The following is a 27371-nucleotide window of genomic DNA, read 5'->3' as shown; positions in this document are numbered from 1 at the left end:
GGTGCGAGTATGGACACGGGGCAGCCGAGTTTTGGATGAGCTCAAGTTTATGGAGGGTGGAAGGTTACTCCAGGGTAACAAAATTCCATCAGTGACTGGATGTCGGATTTCTGAAAAACTCTCAGATGTAGGGGTAAGCTTTCTTAATCAGAAAAATGGAAGTTGATATCTCCACAATGTATTATCACCATTATTAATAGAGTAGGGAGGTTATGTCGATTACTCAAACAACCATCAGAAACATTCTTGCAATAGTTGAGTAAATAAGGAGAAACTGTTTCCACTGGCAGGAGGGTCGGTAACCAGAGGACACAGACTTTAAAAAATTGGCATAAGAACCAGAGGGGTGGATTTTTTTTTTACGCAGCGAGTTGTTGTGATCTGGACTGCTCTGCCTGAAAGGGCGGTGGGAGCAGATTCAGTGGTAACTTTCAAAGGGAATTGGATAAATACTTGAAAATGAATAAATTTGCAGGGCTCTGGGGCAAGAGCAGGGGAGTGGGACTAATTGGATAGTCCTTTCAAAGAGCCGGTACAGGCATGAATGGCCTGCTATTCTGCTGTCAGATTTTCTGATTCTATGAATATTAACAGTTACTGATGTGCTATCTCGGGCTGTGAAGATTAGGCAGTGACCCGAAAGAGCTCTTTAAGATTACGTGGGCCAGTGTTAGATCGGTTGTTTCGCCTGACCGGTGAAGTGGGAACGAGTGGGGGGGGGATCACAAATTGGAGGTAGTCATCAGATGAATTAACGGGAGGTTAGGAAAAAATCCTGCACAAAGAGGGGGGTGGTTGGAATGTGGAACTCTCCGTGGCAAACCATTGTTGAAGCAGAGTCTGTAAGTGCTTCAAAAAGGGAATTAAGCAGCTGTTTGAAGAAGAGGAATATTAAAGAGGAGCAACTAGGAGACTCGGTGACTCGTGGAGAAAAACACTGGTGCTGACTCATTGAACCGTTTCTGTTTCTGCGCTGTTGCAATCGAAGGTTGCCCACAGTAAATGCAAGTAAAATACAGTGCAATTAGACATTTCAAGTTAAATGAATGAACCCGGCTGGGGGAATGTTGCTCCAATTGATATTAATGACAATCCCAAACACAAATGAAACAATACATGTCGCAAGATGCAGTTAAGCGTCAATCCCAACAATTTTCAAATGCTCTGTTTAATAACCTCCCACTGTGTACTCCATCCATAATTTTTTTGAATCATAGAATCGGCCCGTCGTGCCTGTGCCAGCTCTTTGAAAGAGCTCACCAACTAGTCCCACTCCCCCCCCCCCCCCGCTCTTTCCCCATAGCCCTGCGAATTTTCCCTCTTCAATTATTTATCCAATTCCCTTTCATTCCCCTTTTTGCATTGCATGTTGTTAGTAAATGTGGGTATTCTTTTAATATTGACGCAAAACTCTTCAACTTGAAATAATAAGAACATAAGAATCAGGAGCAGGAGTCGGCCACACGAGCCCGCTCCGCCATTCCAATAAGATCACGGCTGATCTTTAACCTCAACTCCACTTTCCCGCCCGATCTCCGCATCCCTTGATTCCCCTAGAGTCCAAAAATCTATCGATCTCAGCCTTCAATATACTCAAAGACTCAGCATTCGGGGGTAGAGAATTCCAAAGATTCACAACCCTCAGAGTGAAGAAAATTCACCTCATCTCAGTCTTAAATGGCCGACCCCTTATCCTGAGACTATGCCCCCCCTGGTTCTAGACTCTCCAGCCAAGGGGAAACATCCTCTCAGCATCTACCCTGTCAATCCCCCTCAGAATCTTGTATGTTTCAATGAGATCACCTCTCATTCTTCTAAACTCCAGAGAGTATCGGCCCAATCTACTCAATCTCTCCTCATAGGACAACCCTCTCACCCCAGGAATCAGAAAAAGAAATAAAAATGCCTTGCTTTCCCGAGATTCTTCCATTTGATAACTAATTATTTTACTTTACCACCTCGTATAAAAATGTCTGTTTAATTAAACCATTAATACCATCATCTTAAAATGAAATAATTATTGAATAAGGCCAGCACAAGTGGTAGTGTAGATTATGTAGAACAGCGAATGTTTAATAAAGGTGGTTAAGGACTTGCGATGCTTCAACACAGAGCAGAATTTGGCTGCCATTTAAAAAAATTAAGTGTATAATCTGAAATTAATGGGGTGGTGTTTCTGCTTTGAGTGCAATCGGCGATCCTTACGCCCAAAATTTCGTGTAGAGGTCAGAGTGGGAGTGGAGGGGAGAATTAAAGTGACAGGCAACCGGAAGCTCAGGGTCACACCTAGCGACTGAACGGAGGTGTTCCGCAAAGCAGTCGCCCAATCTGCGTTTAGTCTCCCCAGTGTAGAGGAGACCGCATTGTGAGCAGCGAATACAGTATACTAAATTGCAAGAAGTACAAGTAAATCGCTGTTTCACCTGGAAGGAGTGTTTGGGGCCCTGGACAGTGGGACGGGAGGAGGTAAAAGGACAGGTGTTGCATCTCCTGCGCTTGCACGGGAAGGTGCTGTGGGAAGGGGAAGGGGTGTTGGGGGTTGATAGAGGAGTGGACCAGGGTGTCGCGGAGGGAGCGGTCCCTTCAGAATGCTGAAAGGGGAGGGGAAGATGTGTTTGGTGGTGGGATCACGCTGGAGGTGGCGGAAATGGCGGAGGATGATCCGTTGAATGTGGAGGCTGGTGGGGTGAAAGGTGAGGACAAGGGGAACCCTATCGTGGTTCCAGGAGGGAGGGGAAGGGGTGAGAGCAAAAGTGCGGGAAATGGAACAGACACGGTCAAGGGCCATGTCAACCATGGTAACATAGAAACATAGAAGATAGGAGCAGGAGTAGGCCATTCGGCCCCTCGAGCCTGCTCTGCCATTCAATGAGATCATGGCTGATCATCCAAATTCAGTACCCTGTCCCTGCCTTCTCCCCATATCCCTTGATCCCTATAGCCTTAAGAAATATATCTAACTCCTTCTTGAATATATTTAATGAATTGGCCTCCACTGCCTTCTGTGGTAGAGAATTCCACAGGTTCACCACTCTGTGGGTGAAGTAATTCCTCCTCATCTCTGTCCTAAATGGCTTACCCCTTATCCTCAGACTGTGACCCCTGGTTCTGGACTCCCCCGCCATCGGGAACATCCTTCCTGCATCTAGTCTGTCTAGTCCTGTTAGAATTTTATAAGTTTCAATGAGATCCTCTCTCATTCTTCTAAACTCCAGCGAGTATAAGCCCAATCGACCCAATCTCTCCTCATACATCATTCCTGCCATCCCAGGTATCAGTCTGGTTCATTCCTGCCATCCCAGGTATCAGTCTGGTAGAGGGGAATCCTCAGTTGAAGAAACAGGAAGACATATCGGAAGCACTAGTATTTGCTTTGCCCAAATTGGTTGCTGTGTTTCTGACATTACAGCAGTGACTACAGTTCAAAAATAGTTCATTATATTTAGGATTTAGGATGTCCTGAGGTTGTGAAAGGCACGATATAAATGCAAGCTCATTCTTTCTTTCACTTTTCTTTTATGTTTACTCAGTGATTGCTAGGTGTGTTTTGAGGAAGATCGCAAGTTGTTGATAAGACTGTTGACCAGTATTGTTGTGTTCCCTTGCTCCTGGCACAGCTATATCCCCATTAACAGCAAATCATGCCGTGAAATGCAAGTTGAAATCATGCAAATTGAATCAGCTTAATGATCTGGAAATCAGCCAGTTGTCATTTCTCTATAAACGTTCTGCTGGTTGTACGGGCAGAAAATAGGAGGGAAGAAGCTAAGAGGAAAATCAGAGCCCAGGGAAGCTGAGAGGAGCTTAGCTCTCAGAAAGCGAGTGATAATGTATCGCTTGGCCGTTCCTTCATCGTCGCTGGGTCAAAATCGTGGAACTCCCTCCCTAACAGCACTGTGGGAGTACCTTCACCACACGGACTGCAGCGGTTCAAGAAGGAGGCTCACCACCACCTTCTCAAGGGCAACTAGGGATGGGCAATAAACGCTGGCCTTGCCAGCGACGCCCACATCCCAAGAATGAATAATCCATGCTGACCCTTCTTATCATGCTATATCTATCTCGGTGTGTCATTGATCTCTCGTGTGCCTTCTAATATTTTACTCACAGATGTTAGGCTCACTGGCCTATTGCTCCCTGGATTTACCCAATGCTTCTTTTTAAAGTTTGGTGTAATGTTAGCTATTTTGAAGTCCTCAGGCACTCCGCCCATTTCTAATGCTTTCCTAAAGATTCTGGCAAGAATGCTCACCACTTCGGGTTGAAATTTCTCCCAAAATCTCTCCTCACTCTCTTAATGACAATTATGAGATATTGTTTCCACTGGCCAGTAACCAGTGGACACAGATTTAAGATAAAAGAACCAGAGTGGAGATGAGGAAAAATGTCTTTATGCAGAGAGTTGTAATAATATGAAATGCCCTGCCTGAAAGTGTGGCGGAAGCAGATTCAATAGTAATTTTCAAAATGAACATTTGCAGGGCTATGGAGAAAGAGTGGGTGAGTGGAACTAAAAGAGCCAGTACAGGCGCAATGGGCCGAATGGCCTCCTTCTATCCTGTAAGATTTTATGATTCTTTAAGTACCCTCCTACGAAGATCATTCGAGCTTGGTGTCTTGCCTTCTTTTCGTGTCCTCAAAACGTATCCAATGCCCTTAAAGTGACAGCACCCAACAACTTGGACTGATGTTACATCTTTGTAATAAACTGTCACAAGGAGCTTCACAGAGGCAAATCTTGACGGGAAGAAGTGAGGAGAGAAGAGTTAGAGAGGTGGCCGAAGGAATGGTTGATGAGATCATTTATCTCTTAAGTTATCTCTGAAAGCTTACCTTGGCAAGGCTTGGAAGCTAAGCAGAGCCAGGCCTGGTTAGTACCTGGAGGGGTGACCATCAGGGAAGACCAGGTGCAGAAGGTCACGGAAGGAGCCCTGAGGAGGGGCGGTTGGTGAGAAGGTCACAGAAGGAGCCCCGGGAGGGGCGGCTGGTGAGCAGGCCCGGGCGTTGGGCTGAAGATTGTCGGACAGGAGGAATGGTGGAAATGGAATGGCGGCGCGCACAGACGCAGCGGCTTTGCTTCGCCCAGGATGATGCTATTTACGTTTAATGTTAATGTTATTTGTACTGGACTCATGGGAGCTTGCAAGATCACATTTAGTTGTTCATGTACTTGTGCATTGTACAATGACAATAAAGTTGAATTATTATTATTATTATTATTCAATCATGCTTTTGGCCACCTCTCCAACTTATCTCTTCTCACTTCTTCATGTCAGGTTTTGCCTCTGCGAAATTTATTTGACCTATTTCAGCACTTCCTCCATTCCCCCTTCCGCCAAGATGATACAGCTTTTGCAATATTAATGCCGTAACTTGAGCTCTGCTGTGAAAATCTGAAATAGGGGAAATTATACATCCCGTGTAATGTATGGTTACCCATCACAATTTTCATAGCATCTTTGGTTGTCCAGTAACATCGTATTGTAGACAATAAAATAGGTATAAGAACATAAGAAATAGGAGCAGGAGTTGGCCATTCGGCTCTTTGAGCCTGCTCCGCCATTCAATAAGATCATGGCTGATCTTCTACCTCATCTCCACTTTCCTGCACTATCCCCATATCCCTTGATTCCCTTAATATTCAAAAATCTATCGATCTCTGTCTTGAATATACTCAACGACTGAGCCTCCACAGCCCTCTGGGGTAGAGAATTCCAAAGATTCACCACCCTCTGAGTGAAGAAATTTCTCCTCATCTCAGTCCTAAATGACCGACCCCTTATCCTGAGACGGTGACCCCTGGTTCTAGACTCCCCGGCCGGGGGAAACATCCTCCCTGCATCTACCCTGTCAAGCCTTGTAAGAATTTTGTATGTTTCACCTCTCATTCTTCTAAACTCCAGAGAATATAAGCCTAGTCTACTCAATCTCTCCTCATTGGACAATCTGTAGAGTTTGTTGCTGTATCTCAATAACTGTTCTCATCCTTGTCTTCAAATCCCTCCATGGCCTCGCCCTCTCCCTATCTCTGTAACCTCCTGCAGCCCTACAACACCCCGACATCTTTGCGTTCCTCCAATTCTGCCCTATTGTGCTTTCCCAATTTCCATCGCTCCACCATCGGTGGCCGTACCTTCAGGCCCTAAGCTCTGGAATTCCCTCCCTAAACCTCTCCGCCTCTCTACTTCACTATCCTCCTTTAAGACGCTCCTTCTGTGGCTCGGTGTCCAATAACGCTCCTGTGAGGCACCTTGGGATGTTTTACTATGTTAAAGGCGCTATATAACTGCAAGTTGTTGTTTCCAATCCACATAGAGAGTGTTGGATGTCTGAGAAAGCAGCAGCAACATAGATCAGCGGTATCTGTGGTGCCTGAAGATTTAATTACTGCTCTTCCATGTCAGTGCACAGCAGCAGTGGTTGGAGACAGTCACAGGTGGAAGGATCTGGTTCGTAAGGGCCGATTTTTGAGGTTATTCACTTTGGTAGGAAGAATAGAAAAAGAGAATATTTTTTAAATGTGAGAAACTATTAAATGTTGGTGTTCAGAGAGCTTTAAGTGTCCTTGTACAGAAAACACAGAAAGTTATCCTGCAGGTACTGCAAGAAACTAGGAAGGCAGCTGGCACGATGGTCTTTGTTGCAAGGGGGTCGGAGTATAAGAGTAAGGAAGTCTTGCTACAATTGTACAGGGCCTTGGTGAGACCACACCTGGAGTACTGTGCACAGTTTTGGTCTCCTTATCTGAGGAAGGATATACTTGTCTTAGAGGCGGTGCAACGAAGGTTCACTAGATTGTTTCCTGGGATGAGAGGGCTGTCCTATGAGGAGAGATTGAGTAGATTGGGCCTATACTCTCTGGAGTTTAGAAGAATGAGAGGCGATCTCATTGAAACGTATAAGATTCTGAGGGGGATTGACAGGGTAGATGCTGAGAGGCTGTTTCCCCCTGGCTGGAGAGTCTAGAACTAGGAGACATAGTCTCAGAATAAGGGGTCGGCCATTTAAGACTGAGATGAGGAGGAATTTCTTCACTCAGAGGGTGGTGAATCTTTGGAATTCTCTACCCCAGAGGGTTGTGGATGCTCAGTCATTGAGTATATTCAAGACTGAGATCGATAGATTTTTGGACTCTCGGGGAATCAAGGGATATGGGGATCAGGCGAGAAAGTGGAGTTGAGGTCGAAGATCAGCCGTGATCTTATTGAATGGCGGAGTAGGCTCTTAATTCTTATGTTCTTATGTCCCTGAAATTGGACCACTTCACAACCAAATAATCACTTTGTTGAAAGGCATTTGCTGTCATTTGTGAATATTAAGGGAATCGAGGGATATGGAGATTGGGCAGGAAAGTGGAGTTGAGGTCGAAGATCAGCCATGATCTGATTGAATGGCGGAGCAGGCTTGAGGAGCCGTATGGCCGACTCCTAGTCCGAATTCTTATGCTTTTATGAAGCGGGAATCTGGGGTGCGGGGGTCACAGCATGGGAGGGAGGGGGGGTGAATCGCCTGGCTTCCTCCCCCTCCCGTGCCTTCAGAGCACAAGGCTCGGGAGATATTATCCCCCGGGTCTCATTTGCATGCCCTGACTCTGACTCCCACCCGAAGCTGGTGGGAATGATGTCACTGCTGGTGGGCAGGAGTCAGAATTGGTGGTGGGGTGGAGGGAAGGAGGGTTAGGTCGTTGCAGGGGAATTCTGAATTGGGATGTTTAGTCTGAGATGCTCCATGCTGCACAGTGCCTCTGTCCCGCTACCTCTCTGCCCCCCCCCACCTTTCTAAAGCTCCCTGAAAAATTCTCTCTTCAATCATTTCTTCAGCTTCTTCCTTCATCACTTCTTCATGGCAATTTTTGCCTCTGTGATGTTTCATCGCGACACTTCATTACACTAAAGGCGTGACATCTGTCCAAGTGCTGTCATTTTAAGGGTCAACAACGTCATATTGATTGTAATATGTTGATGCACATTGATCTTCTTGCAGCCTGAAACGCTTTAGGCGTTAACTGTCAGAGACAAATATTCCTGAGGTGCATGATAACATCAGTAACTTGGGATTGATTGCAGTCAATAAACTCAGATTCAGTTTGTGTGAGGATGATTCAGAGTTAAAGAAAGAAAGACTTGGGCCTAGAAATTCAGTGGGCTGCGCCACCAGTTAGCGCCTAAAGAGGGCACTCAGTGGCTTTAGCGCCACTGGCCGCGCCTCCTGCGATATTTAGCAGGGGCGCTAATGGCGGCATTAACCTGTTGCGCTGCGCCACCTCCGATGGTGTCATCGGTGTGCGCAGCGCCCCGCTACCGCTTCCGATCTCGATATTTGGCAGCGACCGCCTCTGTAGCGCCATTCGCAAATGGTGCCCGGTTCACGGGGCCTTCCTGTGGCAGCAGTGGCGCAAATTAAGGTGGAGGTGCGGGGCGGCCGTTTTTTCCGGCGGACGCCTGCCAGCACCTCCGTCCCCGGCCTCCTGATCGCCCCCCGCAGCATTGCCGGCTGTTTTCCGAGAGCCCGGCACTTCTCCTCGGTGCCGGGCTCTTTTGCCGGCACTCGCGATCTCTGATCGCGCTGGTGCAGGCCCCTCCCCCTTAAGAATGGGAGGAAGGTCTGCAGTACCGCAGCGCGCCGTGCCGCAGCGGCACGTTGCGCTGCGATATTCAATTTCAGCGCCCTAAGAGGGACGCGGAGCGCCTCGAGCCTCGCCCCGTGTCCCTCTTGGGGCACTGAAGCTGAATTTCCGGCGGTCGCTGCTGCTCCAAACGCTGCGCTAAATCCGGCGCCCAGGTGAGCTTGGCGCCCCGTTTGCGGCTCCACCCAATTTCTCCCCCTTGCATTTCTACAGCACCTTTCACGACCTCAGGATGTCCCAAAGCGCTTCACAGCCAATTAAGTACTTTTTGAAATGTAGTCACTGTCGCATTGTAGGAAACGCGGCAGCCAATTTGCACACAGCAAGCTCCCACAAACAGCAATGTGATATTTACCAGATAATCTGTTTTAGTGATGTTGATTGAGCGATAAATATTGGCCCCAGGACACCAGGGAGAACTCCCCTGCTCTTCTTCGAAATAGTGCCGTGGGATCTTTTACATCCACCTGAGAGAGCAAATGGGGACTTGGTTTAACGTCTCATCCGAAAGACGGCACCACCGACAGTGCAGCACTCTCTCAGCACTGCACTGGGAGTGTCAGCCTGGATTTTGTGTTCAAGTCCCTGGAATGGACTTGAACACAAATGGAATTATACTGTGGAAAGCAAATAACAGAAAGCCGAAATGGTAGTCAGCTGCAATATGGAGACTGTGGGGTATGCCCAAGAGGGGAAAGAACAGATGCTCTGAAGATTTGTGGTAAATGTGAGGAATCACCAGAGCTATATGATTGGCTGTATCTTGGTTTCAGGGCAATGCTACCTTTGGTTTTGCAATGGTTCTTTATTGAATGGTATTCAGGCAAAAAGAGTCCCTCTAGAAAGAAAGAGTCGGCAGTGAGTCAGCAGAAGCAGCGATGGAGGCCACGACGACCCGCTGTAGCACGGCGGCTGGCAGCTCCTCGGCGGGAGGCTCTGAGGTCGAACCGGTAGGAGGGAATGCGACCAGCGTACCGAGGTCAGTAAAATCAGGCCCTGGAAGGTCGGACACCGCAGGAGGCTCGGAGGTCAGATCGGGTGGAAGGAGAGCCAGGGAGAAGCAGGCCCCAGGACGTCGGTACCACGGCGGCTGAAGATTGTCGGGGAGGAGTGCGGGAAAAGGCGGAGCGAGGTGAGAGCGGACCCTATTGTGATGGCGCCGATGAAGATGGCTGCCGTCCTTGTGGGCTCCGTGCGTACCAGGCTTTGCTGCTTGGTGCGCTCGGCTCGTTAAGAAAAAAGCATTTCACTGACTGGATTTCACTTGTTGTATTTGGTTATGTGACAAATAAAATTGAAATGGGACTTGAACCCACAACCTTCTGACATCAGAGGGGAGTGTGCTACCCACTGAGCCACGCTTGACAAGAGTCCAGAGTGGGACTATGACTCTCCATGTTATTATAAACCCAGTTGCATAGTTTGATCATATCGATGTGTCTGCCTCCCCTCCCTGCCCCACATTGTTGAATTCCTGCTGAATTGGGAACTCCCTCAGCGCTGCCGTGTTTTCGTCAGCACAATAGCCGGGAGAGCGGGAGTGGGAGAGTGACTTGGAATTAGCTTCAGTGTGCCGATATTTAAAGCTGGAATTTATGATGGGAATTTTAACTGTTTTCTGTGGTGCCCTCCCTTACTGATTTAATTGGGTTCTAATCATAGAATTTTACAACACAGAAGGAGGCCATTCGGCCCATCGTGCCTGTGCCGGCTCTTTGAAAGAGCTCTCCAATTAGTCCCACTCCCCCCTGCTCTTCCCCCATAGCCCTGCAAATTTTTCCCCATCAAGTATTTATCCAATTCCCTTTTGAAAGTTACTATTGAATCTGCTTCCACCGCCCTTTCAGGCAGCGCGTTCCAGATCACAACAACTCGCTACGTAATTTTGATTTTCCTCATCTCCTCCTCTGGTTCTTTTGCCAATCACCTCAAATCTGTGTCCGCTGGTCACCGACCCATCTGCAAACAGTTTCTCCCTATTTACTCAATCAAAACCCTTCAAAATTTTGAACACCTCTATCAAATCTCCCCTTAACCTTCTCTGCTGTAATGAGAACAGCCCCAGCTTCTCCAGTCTCTCCACACAACTGAAGTCCCTCATCCCCGGCACCATTCTAGTAAATCTCCTCTGTACCCTCTCCAAGTACTTGACGTCCTTTCTAAAGTCCGGCGGCCACAATTAGCCACGACACTCCATCTGGGGCCTGACCAGTGTTTTATAAAGGTTTGGCATAACTTCCTTGCTCTTGTACTCTGTGCCTCTATTTATTCCAGCCAAGGATCTCGTATGACATTTTAACAGCCTTCTCAACTTATCCTGCCACCTTCTAGGACTTGTGTACGTACGCCCCTAGGCTTCGCTGTTCTTGCATGATGAGTGGTAACTCTTCCCATCAATTGGAAAATATAAGGGAATTTACTGCACAGAAAACCCCTCTTTCCTCCTGGACCTGGGATATCCTGGTCCCGGATTATTTCCAGGACCTTCCTCTGTACCCACGCCAGGGGGTGGCATTGAGCGAGGGCTAGAAAGACCGAACAATTTCGTGCCCCAAGTTTCAGAGGTGGACCAAGAAAGATAGAAGGAATTTTCATTGATATCGAGTCTTTCCCGATGTCAATGAGTGTAAGTCACTTTGGGACGTCCTGAAGTTGTGAAAGGGGGCTATATAAATGCAGGTTCTGTCTTTCTGGCGAGTAGGACCATGGTAACTTTAGGCTCTGGTTCGTGCCAAGGGAGGGCAGGAGGCATGAAAGAATTTCTTGATACTAGATTCTTATTGACGCAGTGAAGTTTGCAGTATATTTTCATACACTGGTGCTGTATGACATCTGTTAGGAATAACATATTACCATATATGCCATATCGTTTAAATTTCTTTCATCTCCAGAGTCTCATTTTAATTCTGTTCATTAAAGCAATGTGAGGCAGCAGCAGCTGCAACCAAGTATGTTCTTTTCTCTGGTGCTCAAGGTTATTGCTTTGTTAAGATCTTCGCTTTGCTTGATTTGCATTTAATATTCAGAAATAGTTGAATATTAAAATTAATTTGGGTTTTGTATGCAAGGTGAAGACATGAATGATTATATTTGCAACCTGACTGTAAAGTCAGTAGAAGGCGGTTTCTCTATTCACTGACTGCTGCAAATGGAGCCTGAATCCAGAGCCAGGACTTCACCAGAGAGCCGGAGCAAGACGCCGGGAAGGAGAGAGTCTCAATGCAATTCACTTCAGGCCTTGACACCCGTTGAAACTGCTCCCCCCCCACCGCAACCGACCCCCAGTGGTAAACTTGTTGGTGTGAATGCACCATAAGTTCACCCAACACCAACTCCACCACCTACATCCTGTCCTGCATTTCATCCAGCTCACATATCGCCCCGCGATCACATGATCTCCAGTGACTTCCCATCTCCCAGTGCAATTTATTACACAATTCTCATCCTTGCCTGGTAATCCCTCTGTGGCCTTGTCTACTCCCACTGCCCACCCCCCCCTGCCACCATCTCCAGTTATATAGGTACGATAGCAAAATACTGCAGATGCTGGAAATCCGAAATAACAACAGAAAATGCTGGAAAAACTCAGCAGGCCAGGCAGCATCAGCGGAGAGAGAAATAGAGTCAACGTTTCAGGTCGAAACCCTTCGTCAAGACTGGAAAAGCACAGGAATTGAAATAGATTAACAGGCCAGGCTGGGAGAGAACAAAAGAGAAGTGAAGAGACATTAAGAGGTATTTGAAATGAGACGAGATGGTGATAGGACTAGTGGAGACAAAAGACGGCTCTAGATTAGGTGTGAAATGCGCTGGCAGAATGGGAGACAGCTGCCATGTGGGAGAGAAAAAAAGGGGGAAGGGCCAAAACAAAGGTGTGGATAAAAAATATATAAAAATGTAATAGGGGCAGAGGTTATGATCTGAAATTGTTGAACTCGATATTGAGTCCGGAAGGCTGTAAAGTGCCTAATCGGAAGATGAGGTGCTGTTCCTCGAGCTTACGCTGGGTTTCCGTGGAACAATGCAAGAGCCTGAGTACGGTGAGGTCTGAGTGGGAATGGGGCGGTGAATTAAAATGACAGACGACCGGAAGCTCGGGGTCCCCCTTACAGACTGAACGGATTTCACACCTAATCTAGAGCTGTCTTTTGTCTCCACTAGTCCTATCACCATCTCGTCTCGTTTTGAATACCTCTTAATGTCTCTTCACTTCTCTTTTGTTCTCTCCCAGCCTGGCCTCTTAATCTATTTCATTTCCTCTGCTTTTCCAGTCTTGACAAAAGGTTTGACCCGAAACGTTGACTCTAATTTCTCTCCACGGATGTTGCCTAGCTTGCTGAGTTTTTCCAGCATTTTCTGTTGTTATTCCAGTTATATAGGATTCATTTTCTGACATCATGCTCCCGATGGACCATCTCACCCACTGTGAGTACATGTCAGAAATGTAGAAGTGCATTGCTCAAGGTTACTTTGCACCCTTTTTCCAACACCGCCCTACCTTTGTCCTCATCTTTAAATCCTTCCATTACCTCTTCTTGCCCAATCTCTGCAGTCTGGTCCAGACTTATATTTTGGCTGTGCACTTTTGCCTTCCGATGCTTTTGTGCATCCTGCCCTCGCTTGGGCCCATCATTGGTGGCCAGAGCCTTCAACTACCATGATCCTACTCTCTAGAGAGAAAGAAATTCCATTTCTCACAGCACCTTTCACAACTTCAGCACATCCCAAAGCGCTTTACAGCCAATGAAGAACTTTTTTGTAGGCACTGTTGTAATGTAGGAAACACAGCAGCCAATTTGTGCACAGCAAGCTCCCACAAACAGCAATGAGACAATACTAGTGGAGTTCTCCCCAGTTTCCTGGCAAATATTTATTTCTCAACCAACATCTAAAAAAACAGATTATCTGGTCATTATCACATTTCAGTTTGTGGGATCTTGCTGTGCACAAATTGGCTGCTGCGTTTCCCACATTACAACAGCGACTACACTTCAAAAAGTACTTAATTGGTTGTAAAGCGTTTTGGGATGTCCAGAGGTGCTATACAAATGCAAGTCTTTCTTTCTTACTAGAATGTCTGAGTGCGAGTCATCAAAGAGTGCTGTGAGTTTGGGTAAGTGTGAGAGTTCTTTAATTGTTATTTCTCTTTAAATCATTCTTGATAAGATTACTTAAGCAGTTTAAGTAAAGGGGAAAAGTTAAATATTTGGGATTCTGTTGGTTTAAGAAGAGTAAAACAAGGTTACACTGCAGTAGGAGTAAATTGGCACAGCAGGCAGTGGAAACCAGTTTTCTAACCAATCAGCTGGGGTGACTCATTTGGCTGTAAACAAACAAACAGTATAAAAAGACCAGTCCTAGTGCGAGTCATCAAAGAGTGCTGTGAGTTTGGGTAAGTGTGAGTTAGGGTAAGTGGGGTGTTAGGTGCTCTTTTCAAACTTTAACTCTGTGGGTTGTAGTTAATAAGGCCTTTCTGGTGCAGAGTGACTGTTGGTAAACCATTTAACTGGTGTAACTAGAGGGATTGATTTAATTTAAATCCAATTAATTAAAGGGGATACTAGCATCTAAAATCGGGCAGAGGGTGTCCATAACTAACAATAAAAAAATTAATTAATTACATGGAATGGAGCAGGTGATGTGTTACTGTTGCGAGATGTGGGAGCCGGTGAACCCCATTGAGGCTCACGGTGATTACGTCTGTGACAAGTGTCTGCTGTTACAGGAACTCCAGCTCCATGTTGATGAGCTGGAGTCTGAGCTTCAGACACTGCGACACATCAGGGAGGGGGAGAAGTACCTGGACTCTGTGTATCAGGAGGTGGTCACACCTATGAAGTTAATTAATTCAGATGTAGCCCATGGTCAGGGACAGGACGGTGTGACTACGAGTGAGGCAGGTACGGGGATCCAGGAGGTAGAGCTGGAGGAGCCGCAGCCCTTGCTCTTGTCCAACAGGTTCGAGGTTCTTACTCCCTGTGGGGACAGGAGCAGGGACTGCAGGGAGGATGAGCAACCTGGCCACAGCACCGTGGAACGGGGGGCCATTCAAGAGGGGGGAGTAAATAGGAATGTTGTAGTGGTAGGGGATAGTATTATTAGGGGGATAGATAGAGTTCTCTGCAGCCGAGAGCGAGAGTCCCGAAGGCTGTGTTGCCTACCCGGTGCCAGGGTTAAGGACATCTCCTCTGGGCTGGAAAGAAACTTGCAGTGGGAGGGGGTGGATCCAGTTGTCGTGGTCCATGTTGGTACAAACGACGTAGATAGGACTGGGAAGCCGGTTCTGTTAAAGGAGTATGAGCAGCTAGGGGTCAAGTTAAAAAACAGAACCTCAAGGGTAATAATGAGCCACGAGCGAATTTGGCTAGGACAAATAAAATTAGAGAGTTAAATGCGTGGCTCAAAGACTGATGTGGGAGAAATGGGTTTTGCTTCCTGGGACACTGGCACCAGTACTGGGGCAGGAGGGAGCTGTTCCGTTGGGACGGGCTTCACTTGGCCAGTGCTGGGACTAGAGTCCTGGCGGATCATATAACTAGGGCTGTAGAGAGGGCTTTAAACTAACTAGTGGGGGGGAGGTTCCTAGAGAGCAAATAATAAAAATGACAACAGAGAAGGTCATAGACGTAGGTAGCAGTGGGGAAATTAAAAACCAGAGCGTGTCAGGAAGGGGCAGAAGGTATGGAGTAAAAGGTAAAGTAATAAAAAGGGCAAAAGCAGGAACTAAGTGTCACAAAACATATTTGAAAGTTTTCTATCTGAATGCACGTAGCATTCGTAACAAAATAGATGAGTTAATGGCACAAATAACTACATATGGGTATGATCTTGTGGCCATTACAGAAACATGACTGCAGGGTGACAATGCCTGGGAATTAAACATACCAGGTTATTTAACGATCAGGAAGGACAGGCAGGAAGGAAGGGGAGGTGGGGTGGCTATGTTAATAAAGGAAGGAATCACTGTAATACAGAGAAATGATATTTGGTCAAAAGATCAGGATAATGAAACAGTTTGGGTGGAGGTAAGGAATAATAAGGGGAAAAAAACACTAGTGGGCGTAGTCTATAGGCCTCCGAACAGTTGCAACTCGGATGGAGTGTCAATCAGGAAATAGTTGAGGCTTGTAATAAGGGAACATCTATAATTATGGGGGATTTTAACTATCATATTAATTGGACAAATCAAATTGGGCAGGGCTGCCTTGAGGATGAGTTCATTGAGTGTATTAGGGATGGGTTTCTTGAGCAGTATGTCACTGAACCGACCAGGGGGCAAGCAACCTTAGATCTGGTCCTGTGTAACGAGACAGGATTAATTAAAAATGTCCTAGTAAAGGATCCCCTTGGAATGAGTGACCATAACATGGTTGAATTCCATATTCAATTAGAGGGTGAGAAGGTTGGATCTCAAACAAGCGTGCTAAGCTTGAATAAAGGAGACTATGAAGGTATGAGAGCGGAATTGAGTCGAGTGGATTGGGAAAATAGATTAAAAGGTAAGACGATACATGATCAGTGGTGTACATTTAAGGAGTTATTTTACAACTTCCAAAAAAAAAATATTCCACTGAGAAGAAAAGGGTGTAAAAGAAAAGACAGCCATCCGTGGCTAAGTAAAGAAATTAAGGATAGTATTCGACTAAAAACAAGGGCATATAAGGTAGCCAAATCTAGTGGGAGGATAGAGGATTGGGAAAACTTTAAAAGACAGCAAAAAATAACAAAAAGATTGATTAAGAAAGGGAAGATAGATTATGAAAGTAAATGAGCAAAAAATATAAAAACAGATAGTAAGAGTTTTTATAGTTATATAAAAAGAAAAAGGGTGGCTAAAGTAAATGTTGGTCCCTTAGAGGATGAGACCGGGAAATTAATGGTGGGAAATATGGAGATGGCAAAAACACTGAATGAATATTTTGTATCAGTCTTTACAGTAGAGGACACTAAGAATATCCCAACACTGGACAAACAGGGGGCTAAAGGGGGGGAGGAGCTAAACACGATCAAAATCACTAAGGAAGTGGTACTCGGTAAAATAATGGGACTCAAGGCGGATAAATCACCTGGACCTGATGGCTTACATCCTAGGGTCTTGAGGGAAGTGACGGTAGGGATTGTGGATGCACTGGTAATAATTTTCCAAAACTCCCTGGACTCAGCAAAGGTCCCGGCAGACTGGAAAACTGCTAATGTAACACCCTTATTTAAAAAGGGGAGTAGACAGAAGGCTGGAAACTATAGACCGGTTAGCCTAACATCTGTGGTAGGTAAAATTTTGGAGTCCATTATTAAGGAGACAGTAACAGGACATTTGGATAAACATAATTTAGTAGGACAAAGTCAGCATGGTTTTATGAAGGGGAAGTCATGTTTGACAAATTTGCTGGAGTTCTTTGAGGAAGTAACATATAGGGTGGATAAAGGGGAACCAGTGGACGTAGTGTATTTAGACTTCCAAAAGGCATTTGACAAGGTGCCACACAAAAGATTATTGCTTAAGATAAAAAATCACGGGATTGGGGGTAATATTCTGGCATGGATAGAGGATTGGCTATCTAACAGAAGGCAGAGAGTTGGGATAAATGGTTCATTCTCAGACTGGCAATCAGTAACTAGTGGTGTTCCGCAGGGGTCAGTGCTGGGTCCCCAACTCTTTACAATCTATATTAACGATTTGGAGGAGGGGACCGAGTGTAACATATCAAAGTTTGCAGATGATACTAAGATGGGAGGGAAAGTAGTGAGTGAGGAGGACATAAAAAACCTGCAAGGGGACATAGACAGGCTAAGTAAGTGGGCAGAGATTTGGCAGATGGAATACAATACTGGAAAGTGTGAGGTTATGCACTTTGGCAGGAAAAATCGTAGAGCAAGTTATTATCTTAATGGCAAGAAACTGGAAAGTACTGAAGTACAAAGGGACCTGGGGGTCCTGGTGCACGAAACTCAAAAGGTTAGTATGCAGGTGCAGCAAGTGATTAAGAAGGCCAATGGAATGTTGGCTTTCATTGCTAGGGGGATAGAATATAAAAATAGGGAGGTATTGCTTCAGTTGTACAAGGTATTGGTGAGACCGCACCTGGAATACTGCGTACAGTTTTGGTGTCCATACTTAAGAAAGGACATACTTGCTCTCGAGTCAGTACAAAGAAGGTTCACTCGGTTAATCCCGGGGATGAGGGGATGGACATATGAGGAGAGTTTGAGTAGATTGGGACTCTACTCATTGGAGTTCAGAAGAATGAGAGGCGATCTTATTGAAACATATAAGATTGTGAAGGGGTTGGATCGGGTGGATGCGGGGAGGATGTTCCCGATGATGGGTGAAACTAGAACTAGGGGACATAGTCTTAGAATAAGGGGCTGCTCTTTCAAAAATGAGCCCCCGCTGACTCAAAATGGCGATTCCCGCGCTGTTGCCGTCCACGCCTCCCAGCGGTCCTTTATTTTCCCCTGCGCTGCTGTTCTTGTTCCCCGCCGCTCCCGCGGTCCTTGTGGCCATAAACGCTTTTCTGGCTGCTGCGCATCTCTGCCCCGATTGCAGTCCGGCCCCTGACACCGGCTGTGGTCGTGTTCTCCGCCCTTTTTGTCGTCTTCCCTCCCCTTCTCCCACTGACAACTCGGCCGACTTCCCCCCCCCCCGTGCCGCTCGATCGGGCTTACCCGCCGCTGTCGTTGAAGGGATGCTCACTGATGTTTGACTTCGTGGCCAGAAACCAACCCGGGTTCCCGATGGCCTCCTGTGCAATGCAGTGCTCAGCAGGATGTTGAGGGCGGATGCCCTTGTTCGACGCCCGTTTCTGAGGACGAAGCTTCCTTTGATGCAAAACTGCCGCTAGGTAAGATCAGACTCGTCGCCACTGTTGAGTCTGTGTTTTCAAATGCAGTTATACTGAATAACAGGACACAGACTACAGAAGTAAGTAAACAGGTCTTTAGTGATTGAGGGTCAGGGCTGAACTGAGGTACACTTTGCTCCGCAGGGTTTATATACCGGTGTGGTCGCCACCAGTACTACAATGTACAGGAGCCATCAAAAAGTAGTCCATCACCTTAAGGTATCCTCTTAAGGTAGTACAGGTTACATACACTACAATTCCTCCCCTTTTAGCTTAACAGTGTACACCCCAAATTAAACATTACATGGATAACATATTTACACACAAGAACTGTTCAAAGATTCAGGCCTAGAAATTCAGTATAGCCACTTTTGGGGCGGTAAAGTCGGGCGGGCGCTAAAGTTTGCGCCCGCCGGAAAGTGGAGGCCACTTCGCCGATATTCAGTAGCTTTGGCCAAGGAGTTTGCTCGAGCGCTAAAACTGGCGTTGCACCCCTATCTTTAGGCGCTAAGCCGGCGGTGCAGACTGATACCGCCGAGGCCGGGCGCAGCGCAGGTGCGGTCATGTTTTGATTGACAGCAGACACCCTGGCGCCGGCCAGCTCTTAAAGGAGGAAGGGTCGACTTGGTCTGCTGCCACGCCCTGGATACTGCAGCCCTCCAGCTAGGCCTAAACACTGCTGCTGGAGAGAAATAGCGCCAGCAAGGATGCAGAGGGCCCGTGAGCGAGCGCAGCGCTTCTCTGCCCATGATTTAAAGGTGCTGGTTAGGGCTTTGGAGAGGAGAAGAGATATCTTGTTCCCGGACAGTGGCAAGAAGGCTCCCAAGAGGCTGTACAGGAGAGCCTGGAGGGAAATCGGCCAGAGGGTCACAGCCAACAGCGATGTCCCCAGGACTGGTGACCAATGCCGGAAAAAGTTTAACGACCTCACTCGGTTGGTCAGGGTGAGTACCCTTTCCAGTGTCCTCCTCATCCTTGCATGTGCACCTCACATTATGGGCAAAGGGACCTCAAAGGCCTAATGGCCAGCCCTCCTCCAGCAGCTATGGCACTGGCATGAACATCAATAGCACTTTCTGCACTTTACACACTGGCCAAGCTATTCGACCATGGGAGGCAGTGCACACAACAACAGGGCACCACACTGGCCAAGCTATTCAACCATGGGAGGCAGTGCACACAACAAAAGGGCACCACACTGGCCAAGCTATTCCACCATGGGAGGCAGTGCACACAACAACAGGGCACCACACTGGCCAAGCTATTCCACCATGGGAGGCAGTGCACACAACAACAGGGCACCACACTGTACTTAGAAGCCGTCCTTTCTCTTGCAGGCCAAGCTGGCCGAGAATCTGAAGAGCCGGACTGTCACCGGGGGAGGCCGTGCCCAGTTCCAGGAGCTCAGTGACCTGGAGGAGCGCGTGGGTTGACTCATGGGTGCCCGGGTGATTGGCCCCGTTGCAATTGGAGATGCCGACCCTGTGCTGGGCCCCAATGGTAAGGACATGACCATTTGGACCTCTCTCGTTCCCCTTGCGCTTCAGATCTACATCCTTTGCCACTGTCCGACCAATGCGCATAATGCCACCACTCATGCCTCCCTCGCTGACGCCCTGTCCTCACTCTAAAGCTACTCTTGTGCCTTCCTGCTTTCAGCTGGTGAGGAGGAGGTCCCTGAAGCTGTGAGTGTCAGTCCCTCGGAAGAGGAGGACGACGAGGAGCAAGAGGAAGGCGGCACATCGGGGGAACCCTCATCCGCGCCAGGGGATGGCAATGGAGGGGACACGTCTTGCCTGGAGGAGAGCCAGGGGGAAGTGTTGCAGGGGGGTGTAGCTCCTGTGCCCAGTGGCGTCCAGCCACGCGGGAAGGGTCGGACAGCCCGGCGGCCTTCTCCCCAGAGGGGGGAAGTGTTGCAGGGGAGTGCAGTTGCTGGGCCCAGTGGCGTCCAGCCACGCAGGAAGGGTCGGCCAGCTCGGCGGCCTTCTCCCCAGAGGGAGAGTCCGGCCTCCAGTCCGGAGACGGTCCTCGCCCAGGAGGTGCGCCTCCTTGATCAAATGTCCGCGGACTCGGATCGTCGCCACACCGAGTTCATGGGGGTTGTGGCACGGTTGCCTGAGGCCATTGAGTCCCTGGCTCATAGTGTGGCCGATTTCGGGGCCTCACAGGCCAGGGGTTTCGACCAACTCGCGGCAGCACAGGCCAGGGGTCTCGAACAATTCGGGGCATCACAGGACGCGAGTCGGGCAGAATTCAGGGCATCACAGGACGCGAGTCGGTCCGAATTCAGGGCAGCACAGGCAGCGAGTGGAGAGTTGACGAGTGGTGCCGTGCAGTCACTGGCTGGTCTGATGCGGGCACAGACCAGGGCAGTACGGGCACTCACTGCTGCCACACTCGCTGTGTCACGCACGCATCGCCAGGGCACCCGCTGCGCTGCTGCAGCACAGCGGTCTGGCCTTCACCAGATTGCTGCGCTTGCTGCAGTGCCAGCCCGGCCGACTGCCAGTGTCTCTGGCGACCAGCGAGCGCCTGGCATCAGCCAGCTTGCCCCCATTGCTGCAGCCGCCACTGCCACTCCCCCAGCAAAGCTGCGACGAGCTGCTGGAGAGACTGATGCTGCCCAGCCACAGCTGCAGCAGTCAGCAGCCGGCCCCTCCAGGGCCGGAGCTCGTCTAGGCCGACCCCCAAGGGCATCTGCCGTCACGCATTGTGCCCCTCAGGAGCCTTCCCCCAGCCTTGCAACACCCACAGGGCCCAGGTTGAGGCAGAGCAGCAGGTCGGCCAGGGGCCGGAAAAGCCTGGACAAGGACTCGCCCTCTCGGCACACAAAGTAGAGTGTGTTGCCAAATGTTTTTTTATATGGGCGTGTTTGTGTCCTGTATGGGGGGGGTTTATTTTGGTAAGGCCGAAGATGAAGGCAAAGGTTTTTTTATATGGGGGTGTTTGTGTTCTGTATGGGGGGGTTTGTCTTGGTAAGGCCGAGGATGAAGGCCATTTGGATGGACAAGTTTTGTTATTCCTCCCCAGGTTGTGGGAGTGAGATATGTTTTTGACTGTTTTTTGGGGGTGTTGTCTGTTTTTGGGTTTCATGTGGGAAGGGCCCTGAGTTTGTTCAATAAAGCTTTTTCTTTATTCAGCTTGTCCATGTGTGGTGTTTCAAGTGGTTGTTGCGTTAACCGGCTGAGGGCTTGTGGAGCAGCTGCATTCATGTGCCTTCATTGCCACAAGCCATTCCCTGACAGGGGGCCTAGAAGTGTCGTTCAATAAGCCGCCGACGGACGGCCCTTGGACCTTGTGGCTCCCTCCTGGGCTGGTACTCCTTCTCCTCCTCCTCCTCCTCCTCATGGTCCTCCTGCTCGTCCTCCTGAGGTGGTGGTCCAACGTGAGGTGGCAGTGCCTGAGTCCTGCGGATAGCCAGGTTGTGCAGCATGCAGCAAACGACGACGAACTGGGAGACTCTATCCGGCGAATACTGTAGAGATCCGCTGGAACGATCCAGGCAGCGGAACCGTTGCTTGAGGACGCCAATCGTTTGCTCTATGATGTTCCTTGTGGCTTGATGGCTTTCGTTGTATGCCTCCTCAGCAGGGGTCCTGGGCGCGCGGAGCGGGGTCATGAGCCATGTACACAAAGGCTGTGCCTTTGTCCCCGATAAGCCATCCTCTTGGGGGAGGCTGTGCCTGGAACATGTCAGCCACAGTAGTCTGGCGCAGGATAAATGCATCGTGGCTGCTTCCTGGAAAGCGGGCATTGACAGCTAGGATGCGCTGCCTGTGGTCACACACCAGCTGTACATTGAGGGAATGGTAGCCCTTCCGGTTGCAGTAATCCTCGGCATTGTCGATAGGTGCCCGCATAGCCACATGCATGCAGTCAATGGCGCCCTGCACCATGGGGAAGTCGGCGATCCTCGCAAATCCGACTGCACGCTGCTCCTGCCTCTCTAGGGTCATGGGGAAGGAGATGAATTGGTGTCTCCTTGCGAAAAGGGCATCTGTGACCTGCTGGATGCAGCGATGCACGGCGAACTGGGAGATGTTCGCTATGTCCCCAGCAGCGGCTTGGAAGGAGCCGCTTGCATAAAAGTTCAGAGCCACCGTGACCTTCACTTCCACCGACAGAGACGTCCTGCACATCAGCTGTGGACACAGATCTCTGTGAAGCAGCTGGCAGATCTCTGCAACCATCTCCCTTCTGAAGCGCAGCCTCTTAACACAATGCGCGGCAGTCATGGTGAGATAGGACACCTGCTGGCGGTATTCCCTGAGTGGGTAAGGCCTATGTTGCCGACGCCTGATGGCCCCTCTGCGTCTAGGCATGGCTGCCCCTCTCACACAGCGTCTGCGAGCCCTTCGCACATAATGCTGGAACTGAGGGTTGGAACCCCATGCAGCCCCCATAATATACTTGCAAACAGTGAAATCACAATGAGTCAAATTTCCAAGCTCTGGCCAGAAGCCAAAAATACCTCTCCTATGTTGGCCCAAATCAGTAAGGTCTCTTCCTTGGTCTCTGTCCAGAAATCCGTAGCACTAAAGTCATTGCAGCAAAATGGCTGGCCTTTATAGTTCAGTCTAAGTGCCTTTTAATTAGCGCTCCCCGAGGCCCGCAGGGCCTCTGCTGCGTTCCACTTCACAGTTCTTAACAGCGCCACGCCCACATTGGGCGGGCGCCACTGAAGTTCTGGTTTGGGGCGCACAAACGGCGTTGCACGACGAAATGACGTCATAAGCTGCGCGCGCAGCTGAGCGCGCGCAAACACTTTGCGCCGGCGCTAAATGTCAACTGAAGTTGGGCGTAGGCGCAGATCGGTCTGCGCCCGGGCGCTAAGTGTCTAGCGCTCGAAATCTACTCCTCTTATGGCGCTAACGGCTGGCGAACGCAACTGAATTTCTAGGCCTCAGTCTCTAAGGAGGCCTCCTGATCCGGCCCGGATAACGTCTTTCCGGGGTCTCTGGTTCTCGTTGCTGGGGTGACTCATCCACTTGATCTCCTATGGTTTTAACATCATCATATGCATTCGAGTCTGAGGTAGATGCTACAGGCTCAATAAGTTCTTCAACTGGTGTCTCTGCCGTAGACATGGGGTCGACCCTTGTACTCGATTCCACAAGTTGGTCAGCATGACATCGTATTACGTTCTCTCCAACGTCTATCGTGTACATCAAGGGTCCTTGTCGTGCACGAATTGTTCCGGGTTGCCATTTATCATCCCTATAGTCCCTGGCCAACACTGGTTGTCCTATTTCAAAACTACGAGTGGCCTTGTTATTTACATGCTGGAATTGCTTGTTTTCGACTTCCCGTCGCACATTGGGTTTTAACAAATCCAACCGGGACCGCAACCTTCTGTTATAGAACATTATGACAGGGCTTTGATTTGTCACTGCATGCGTGGCGTTTCGATACGCCATCAGGAAATTGTCCACCTTGTGTTGTAGTGGAATATGGTCTTCACTCATGGCCTTTATCGCCTTTTTGAACGTTTGTACAAATCTCTCGGCCAACCCATTTGTAGCTGGATGATATGGGGCAGATGTATAGTGTTTCACCCCATTCTTTTTCATGAATTTCTGGAATTCTTCTGACACGAACTGTGGTCCGTTGTCTGAACATATTTGCTCCGGCAACCCATTCCTTGCAAATATGGTTCTTAGAACTGCGATCGTCTTCTCAGAGGTAGTGGTCGACATCTTAATCACTTCTGGCCATTTAGAATGTGCGTCTACTGCTATCAAAAACATGGAATCCATGAATGGACCTGCAAAGTCGATATGCAGACGTTGCCATGGGGCTGAAGGCCATTCCCACGGATGCAGCGGTGCAATTGGAGGTGCGTTTTGAACTTTTTGGCACCCTGAGCAGCTTTTAGTCAGATCCTCTATTTGTTTGTCGATACCTGGCCACCACACATAAGCCCTAGCAAGGCTTTTCATCTTGACTCCCCCCAGATGACCTTCGTGCAATTCTTTCAGAACTCTCTCCCTTAATTTAGGAGGAATAATCACCCTTGTTCCATACATCAATGTTCCTTGACATACGGACAGCTGTTCTTGTCTGGCTGAGAATGCTGGTAATAGTGGTTCGCCATGTGCTGGCCATCCCTTCACTGTCAAGTCGTAGACCCGAGACAGTGTCGGGTCATTTCGGGTCTCTCTCTCAATACCCGCATTGGTGACTGGTAAGCATTCGATGATGGTCGAGTGAAATATCTCGACAGGGTCAACTGCCGGTGCCGCTTCCGCTGTAGGTAGTGGCAGGCACGACAGCCCATCAGCATTACCATGTTGCTTTGTACCTTTGAATTCAATATCATATTGATGTGCCCCTAGGAAAAGGGACCATCTCTGAAGCCTCTGCGCCGTCATTACCGGAACACCCTTCTTAGGGTTGAAAATGGAAACCAACGGCTGGTGATCTGTCAGCAGCGTAAACTTTTGGCCTTGCAGGTAATGGTTAAATTTCTTAACTCCCCACACGAGGCTGAGAGCCTCCCTATCTATCTGAGCATAGTTGCGCTCAGCGGAGGTCAATGATCTGGATGTGAAAGCGACTGGCCTTTCCGAGCCATCTGGAAACTTATGTGAGAGCACTGCCCCGATACCATATGGAGAAGCATCACAAGCTAAGCGAATAGGCAGCGTTGGGTTAAAGTGAGCCAACACTTCCTTAGAGGTGATCAGTGCCTTGCTCTTTTGAAAAGCCCGCTTACAATCATCGCTCCACTTCCATGGTATTCCCATTTGCAAAAGAGTGTTTAGCGGGTGTAACACCGTGGATAAATTTGGAAGAAACTTGTGGTAATAGTTAACCAACCCGAGGAACGACCTCAACTGGGATACATTTTCCAGTGCAGGAGCTTTTACAACAGCTTCGATCTTGTCAGGTGACTTATGGAGCCCCTCCCGGTCAATGACGTGGCCGCAGTACGAGATTCGCTTTTGAAAGAACTCGCATTTCTGGCGATTAACTCTGAGCCCATATTCTTTCAATCTGATGAGCACCTGCTCCAAATTCGCGAGGTGATCCTTATCGTTATCTCCTGCAATCAGGATGTCATCCAGGTAGCATTGTGTGCCTGGGATTCCCTGCAATACCTGCTCCATGGCCCTTTGCCAAATCGCTGGAGCCGATGCCACTCCAAAAACCAGTCTATTATACCGATATAAGCCCCTTATGCGTGTTGATCGTGAGATACTGACGTGACGCTTCATCAACTTCCATCTGTAGGTACGCCTGCGCCAGGTCTATCTTAGTGAAGTGTTTCCCGCCAGACAGCGAAGCGAAGATATCTTCAATCCGCGGAAGCGGATATTGCACCGTGTGAAGAACCGGATTAACAGTGATCTTGAAATCGCCACAGATGCGAACCTTCCCAGGTTCCCCCGGCTTGTTGCTCAACGAACGCTTCATGACAGGAACAATGGGTGTAGCCCATTCGCTCCAGTCCACCTTGGACAGTACCCCTGAACGTTCTAGCCCTTCCAGCTCAGCTTCCACAGCAGGCCGTTTGCATGTTCTTCAACCTTGATGGTTGCCGTAATTCCTTTCAGTGTTCCAAGTCCCTGTTGGAACACCTCCTTAGCATCGTCTAAGATTTTGGACAGTCGTTTAGGTTTGACGTCGTCCTCCTTACAGGCATCTACAGTCAGTGCTTGTATGGAATGCCAGTCCACATTTATTCTCCGGATCCATTCCCGTCCCAGTAGTGGCGGACCTCCATCAGGTAACACATACAAGTCCATTTTCTGACTTTCTTTACCATTGTAGACCACATTTACTTTTATCTTTCCTTTGGGGTATACTATTTGCCCCGTGTATGTTTTCAATACAATCTCCGTATCCCTCAGGGGAATGTGCAAGAATAACATTTTGTAATCTTGCTTATTCATGACCGTTAATGCCGACCCAGTGTCCAATTCCATCTTCACTTGGACTCCTGCTATCCGAAGCATGACCCAGATAGTTTGGTGGTCTGCTGTGTTACCCACATTATGTATTTTCAGACAACCCAGTTGCTTACTGCTGGAGTCTGAATCCGTCTTCTGTTCATCCGAACTGTTCTCTGTCACCTTGTGTACTTTTTTGTACTTCTCCTGCGGTGACTTTTTGTTGCTGGTCTTCTTTCCTGACCGGCATACTCTCGCTATGTGACCAAGTTTGCCACATTGCCTGCATTCTTTATCGTTGAACCAGCACTGGTTCTGGTCATGCGTTGTCCTTCCACAACAATAGCGTTTTACTGTGCCCAATGCCATTTTATTGGTGCTGAATTCCAATGGCCTTTGCTGTATCTCTGCAGCGCCCCGTGCTGCTGCCTCGTGGGATGCTGCAATGCTGAAAGCTTTGTCCAGCGTAAGGTCCTTTTCCTCTAGCAGTCGCTTCTGGGTTCCTTCCCTTAGGAGCCCACACACAAACTTATCTCTCAGTGCGTCTGCTAGTCCTGTTCCGAACTGGCAGTACTTTGATAACTTGCGCAGTTCTGTTAGGAATTCAGCGTTGCTTTCTTCTTTAAGTTGAATTCTTTTGTAGAATTTAAATCGTTCCGCTATCAGCAGCGGCGTGGGGTTTAAATGCTCCTGCAGGATAGTAACAATATCCGCGAAACTCTTCCCTACCGGTTTATCTGGTGTTACAAGGTTCCTTAATAATCCGTACGTCTTCGCACCCATCGAGTTTAATAGGGTTAGTGCTTTCTTATCATCCGGTACCTCATTCGTTGTACAGTAAACTTCGATGCGTTCCACATAAGTGGCCCAATCTTCCACATCATTATCAAAAGCAGTGATGTTACCTGTTTTTGGCATCCTTGCTGAGTTTCTCCTTCCCCTTCGGATATTATTATTATTATTATTATTATTTTTTTCTATTTAAGATGGCGGCTTTTCCCACGCTTGGCG

The sequence above is a fragment of the Somniosus microcephalus genome, chromosome 16 (genome assembly GCF_052327205.1).
Source record: "Somniosus microcephalus isolate GS21.2 chromosome 16, FLI_Smic_1.0, whole genome shotgun sequence".
NCBI lineage: Eukaryota > Metazoa > Chordata > Chondrichthyes > Squaliformes > Somniosidae > Somniosus > Somniosus microcephalus.
The sequence above is the reverse complement of the archived record's forward strand: the minus strand, read 5'-3'. Positions refer to the sequence as shown.